The 5,939-nt window shown below is 51.4% G+C and overlaps 2 non-coding genes across 2 annotated transcripts in view; both read left to right on the top strand.

Moving 5' to 3' along the window:
• The first annotated feature begins 2,700 nt into the window (after positions 1-2,700).
• LOC124319958 lies at positions 2,701-2,853 on the top strand. The gene has a single exon (XR_006913651.1). It is a non-coding gene; the product is annotated as a 5.8S ribosomal RNA (ribosomal RNA).
• Positions 2,854-3,495: 642 nt separating this feature from the next.
• The window catches only part of LOC124319956, a 4,575-nt gene continuing 2,131 nt past the window's right edge, over positions 3,496-5,939 (top strand). The window contains exon 1 of the ribosomal RNA XR_006913648.1: positions 3,496-5,939. This exon is cut by the window's right edge and continues 2,131 nt beyond it. This is a non-coding gene — a ribosomal RNA (large subunit ribosomal RNA).

The following is a 5,939-nucleotide window of genomic DNA, read 5'->3' as shown; positions in this document are numbered from 1 at the left end:
GAGGCCCCGTGATTGGAATGAGTACACTTTAAATCCTTTAACGAGGAACCATTGGAGGGCAAGTCTGGTGCCAGCAGCCGCGGTAACTCCAGCTCCAATAGCGTATATTAAAGTTGTTGCGGTTAAAAAGCTCGTAGTCGGATGTCTGTCTTCGGCCGGGCGGCGCCGCTCTGAATCAAGGGTGTTGCGTTTCACGCTCTGGGAGCCCGGGTGTCAAAGCCCGACTCTCTTCACGGTCGGACAACATCGCCGGAGTGGTGGTCGGTGCGTCGTTGTTGTATCTGCGGCCAGAGTTGGAAAGTTCTTTCGGGTTCTTTTTTAAATTTTGGTCGTAGTTGACTCGATTCGCTCCACCCAGTCAATCGTTCGGGGTGCCCTTCACCGGGTGTCTCGGGCGGCCGGCAACGTTTACTTTGAACAAATTAGAGTGCTCAAAGCAGGTGTATCCCAACGCCTGAATATCGCAGCATGGAATGATGGAATAGGACCTCGGTCCGATTTTGCTGGTCTTTTACTTTTGGACCCGAGGTAATGGTCAATAGAGACGGACGGGGGCATTCGTACTGCGGCGACAGAGGTGAAATTCTTGGACCGCCGCAAGACGAACAACAGCGAAGGCATTTGCCAAGAATGTTTTCCTTGATCAAGAACGAAAGTTAGAGGTTCGAAGGCGATCAGATACCGCCCTAGTTCTAACCATAAACGATGCCAACCAGCAATCCGTCGGAGTTACTCCAATGACTCGACGGGCAGCTTCCGGGAAACCAAAGTCTTTGGGTTCCGGGGGAAGTATGGTTGCAAAGCTGAAACTTAAAGGAATTGACGGAAGGGCACCACCAGGAGTGGAGCCTGCGGCTTAATTTGACTCAACACGGGAAACCTCACCAGGCCCGGACACTGGAAGGATTGACAGATTGAGAGCTCTTTCTTGATTCGGTGGGTGGTGGTGCATGGCCGTTCTTAGTTGGTGGAGCGATTTGTCTGGTTAATTCCGATAACGAACGAGACTCTAGCCTGCTAAATAGGTGACGGGTTTTATCAATTGAAACCGAAGGGAGTACGGAGGCGTCGGGATCAGGTGGCGGCGATTCGGGTCTCGGTGGGACTGGTTCCTTTAGTGAGGCAATCTCTCGGCTTGGTTTCGTTGTGCTTTGTTCGTCGGGTGTACGGCCTTCACGGGTTGGTTGCCTGGCGGATGAGGTATGGCGGGGCTTTGTCGGGAATGTCTCGCGGGGGCTGGCTCTATTGTTATTCGGTCGTCGTCATCCCCGGCGATACCTTCTGCTCTCGCGTCCGTCACGCAGTCTTCTTAGAGGGACAAGCGGCGTCCAGCCGCGTGACAGTGAGCAATAACAGGTCTGTGATGCCCTTAGATGTCCTGGGCCGCACGCGCGCTACACTGAAGGAATCAGCGTGTTTCACTCTCCCTGTCCGAAAGGACCGGGTAACCGCTGAACCTCCTTCGTGGTTGGGATTGGGGACTGCAATGATCCCCATGAACCAGGAATCCCTAGTAGGCGCGGGTCACTAGCCCGCGTCGATTACGTCCCTGCCCTTTGTACACACCGCCCGTCGCTACTACCGATTGAATGATTTAGTGAGGCCTTCGGACGGGCTTGTCGGGGTGCCGTCGAGTGGGGAGCAATCTCTGCCCGTGCGGTGCCTACCAACGGCGAGACTGAAAGATGGTCGAACTTGATCCTTTAGAGGAAGTAAAAGTCGTAACAAGGTTTCCGTAGGTGAACCTGCGGAAGGATCATAAACGAACAAGACAAATGTTTTGCGCATATGGCTTTGGTTGAGCACGAAACAACTAAAAGTTGCAAAACAAAAAAAACCCCATCAAAAGTCTTTCGGCGTAAGACATCGTATGAACTATGTGTGGGTTGACGGAAGAAAATCATTTATTTTGAACGGGTATCAGGCGCTCTGATGCGCGGTGGTTTAAAGCGGATTCGCCTTTTCAAATTGATTTTTCTTTCCTCTCGGCTCAAAAAAAAACACAAAGTCTTTCGATTTGGTCTATGGCCGTGAGCAAATTCTTCCTGCTTCGATGGTGAATGTCTCTATAGATTCATTCGACCTTTAGCGGCGCTCACAGTGTTGACGTTAGTAGAGTGAAGAATACGATAGCCCGCCTGGGCCGCGAGTACCGAAGGAACAATAAAGGAGATTTTATAAAGTCTTAGTCCCTAAATCAAACACTTTGAAAAATAAAAACTCGGTGGATGGAGAGTCGGAAAAAAAAAAAAAAAACATCAAGATTTTGAACGGGTATCAGGCGCTCTGATGCGCGGTGGTTTTAAAGCGGATACGCCCAATCGAAATTGTTTTTTTTTTTGTTTCTCTCTTCGTCTTCGGGATTTTTTGATTCTCGGTGGGGGACGAAAGTGTGAGACTTTACTCTGGACGTTCTTTTCGGGCGTAGATACTCGTGGTTGCGTGCGTGTGCGTCGTATAGACTAACACTCCAAAGCCCGACACTATGCCGTTGAAAACCGAATGTTTTTTAAGCTTGCCCTTCGCCCTCTCGATGAAGTAGGAAGAATTCAAAATCACAATAACACACTAAACCCAAATTCTAGTACGAGTGTTTATCGGAACATTTTCTTTCTGGCTTTCTTTCTCCGCCCTCGCATTCATTTGCTTGGGCGGGTTGGAGAAAAAGAGAGAAGAAAACGAATATGTCGTTTTATATACGACCCTGAACGGTGGATCACTAGGCTCGTGGATCGATGAAGAGCGCAGCAAAGTGCGCTAATCCATGCGAACTGCAGAACACATGGAGCATCGAAATCTTGAACGTAAATGGCGGCCCAGCTTCTCGCTCGGGCCACATCTGACTGAGGGTCGGTCGAATGATGAACGAACAGAGATTTTTTCAGTCTTGGTTTTGCATGTTGGGTCGCGGCGAGATTTATTTTTCACCCGGCCTGACCGCATAAAAGCTCCCGAATCTCTAACGTCTGGGTGCCGCGCGACTTAAGTGTCCGCGATGCCTCAAATACAAAAAAGGGGGAAAAATAAAAGAAGGTTCGCCCTGTTTTGTTTTTTTTCCTCTCTATTCAAAAGAAACCTTTTTCGATGGCAAAACAGATGGGAAATTTTTGAGCCAACTCAAAAAAAAATTTTAGAAATAAACACATCTTCTCGAACAAGGTGTCGGCTGCGTGTGCGCGATATACCGCTTCAACGCGAGTTTAGTTGTGTGTGTGCGCCGGGCGTGTCGAAGTGTCGACCACCGCGAATTATCACTCACTCTAACCGCTCGTTATGCAAGCTTGGTTCGCGCACGACGCGTTGTTTCAATACAAAAAGCCGCAGGACGCCCTGTCACTTTTCGTAAATTAATTTTTGCGAATAACGAGAGACTCGCTTTATTTCGAAAAAAAAAAATTTGAACCGGCAATTATTCAATCTTTCCCGGCTTTAAAACGCCAAAGTCTGCCGAGCTAGATAAAGTGTTGTCTCCTTTTGAAAACAAACAATTCATTCTGACCTCAGTTTAGATGAGACTACCCGCTGAACTTAAGCATATCAGTAAGCGGAGGAAAAGAAACTAACAAGGATTCCCTTAGTAGCGGCGAGCGAACAGGGATGAGCCCAGCACCGAACCTCGCGCCCGGTTGAGCGGGTGCCGAGGAATGTGGTGTTCGGGAGGATCGTGCGCGTCTGTCCGGTATCTATCGTCCAAGTCTCCATGAACGGGGCGAGCAACCCACAGAGGGTGTCAGGCCCGTAGATAAGACGAGCCGAGACCGTGCATCGGATCCCTTCCCAAGAGTCGGGTTGCTTGAGCGTGCAGCCCTAAGCGGGAGGTAAACTCCTTCTAAGGCTAAATATCGCCACGAGACCGATAGCGAACAAGTACCGCGAGGGAAAGTTGAAAAGAACTTTGAAGAGAGAGTTCAAGAGTGCGTGAAACCGTTCAGGGGGTTAAACGGGTGGGCCCTCGAAGGTCGAACAAGTCCCCGCTCCCGGCACTTGGTTGTATGCCCTTAACGCTGCATGGAGACTGCCTGAATTGGCGGCTCTCTTGCATAAGTCGTTCTGCGATCGCAATAGCCACGCCAAGGTCCGCAAGTGGGGGGCCTAGTAGGACTCCGCGACCGACTGGGTGTCTGTTACACGGGGCGTCCGTTAGCGAGTTTCGTGGTTACCTTCGCGGGTGCCGCGATGACGAGCGCGGCGTTTCCCAACAGTACTGCCCGGTCGTGACCTGTCTCCTCCCGGGAGGTGTCGTAGCTTTTTTTTGTAAAAGAGAAAAAGTTGCGGTGCTCAACCTGTGGAGGCCCAGAGCGGAGAGTAGAAGTCGGGTCCCACCCGACCCGTCTTGAAACACGGACCAAGGAGTCTAACATGTGCGCAAGTCGTCGAGAAATTATCAAACTAAACTCGCGAGGCGCAATGAAAGTGAAGCGGCCCCGATGAGGGTGCATCCGCGAGGGGTGATCCCGTCTCGAACAGAGCGGGCGCAACCCCAGGGCGTCCGAATGCTCGCGAGATCTTTCCCCCTTAAAAGGGTTTGGTCGAGTCGGCCGGACGAACCCAGAGCGCACACGTTGGGACCCGAAAGATGGTGACCTATGCCTGGCCAGGACGAAGCCAGGGGAAACCCTGGTGGAGGTCCGCAGCGATTCTGACGTGCAAATCGATCGTCGGAGTTGGGTATAGGGGCGAAAGACTAATCGAACCATCTAGTAGCTGGTTCCCCCCGAAGTTTCCCTCAGGATAGCTGGTGCTCGCAAAGAGAACAAACGGAGTTTCATCCGGTAAAGCGAATGATTAGAGGCCTTGGGGTCGAAACGACCTCAACCTATTCTCAAACTTTCAATGGGTGAGAAGCCCGGCCTTTTTCCTTGATTGAGGCCGCGGCAATTGATTTGAATCTGAGCGCCCAGTGGGCCATTTTTGGTAAGCAGAACTGGCGCTGTGGGATGAACCAAACGCCCGGTTAAGGCGCCTAAACGACGCACATTTCGGATCCCACGAAAAGGAGTTGGTTGCTAAAGACAGCAGGACGGTGGCCATGGAGGTCGGAATCCGCTCAGGAGTGTGTAACAACTCACCTGCCGAAGCAACTAGCCCTTAAAATGGGAGGCGCTATAGCGTCGTGCCTATACCGGGCCGTCGGTCGGCAGAGCGAATAACGTCCGTGTCAGCTCGAAGAGAGCGACGGCGCTGAGGCCCCGACGAGTAGGGGGGTCGCGACGGTGAGCGTAGAAGGGTTGTGGGCGTGAGCCTGCCCGGAGCCGCCGTCGGTGCAGATCTTGGTGGTAGTAGCAAATACTCCAGAGGGATCCTGGAGGACTGACGCGGAGAAGGGTTTCATGTGAACAGTGGTTGGACATGAGTCAGTCGATCCTAAGCCGCAGGCGAAAGCCGACCTAGTGACGGGCGTGATGTGTTGCATCTATCGTATGAGTAGCGGGCGTGGTTGTGGTTGAGTCGTGTGTCGGTGATTCTTCTGTGGTGTGCGCGAAGAGAAAAAATCTAAAGTTGCGGGGTCAAAGAAAACACATGAATAAGAAAGCTTGTGAGAATGATAGAAGGTTAAAGAAGTGTCTTTTTCCTTTTTTTGATTTCTCTTAGCCGGTATTTGATTGTTTTTCTCCCGTCTCTTTTATTTTCCTAGTACCGTTCATCGCGTTATGGCATCGCATGCTTCTTTCGCAGCGCCTTCGAAAATATGAAACCATGTATCGTATAACGTGAGACGCCACCCAGGTTAAGGCGAAAGGGAATCCGGTCCTGATTCCGGAACCAGGCTGCGGCTACGTCCGCGATAAAACGACTTTAACCCTCGTAATGTCACGGTCGCGGTAACGCGACACAAACCGGAGAAGCTGCCGAGAACCCCGGGAAGAGTTTTCTTTTCTGCTTGAGGGACCGAGACCCTGGAATCCCGTCGCGGGGCGAGAGGGTTATGGATTTAGCTG

This window comes from Daphnia pulicaria, unplaced genomic scaffold, assembly GCF_021234035.1.
Source record: "Daphnia pulicaria isolate SC F1-1A unplaced genomic scaffold, SC_F0-13Bv2 h1tg000227l, whole genome shotgun sequence".
Classification (NCBI taxonomy): Eukaryota; Metazoa; Arthropoda; class Branchiopoda; order Diplostraca; family Daphniidae; genus Daphnia; species Daphnia pulicaria.
Note: the sequence above shows the minus strand (reverse complement) of the source record. Positions and strands in the feature narration are given on the sequence as shown.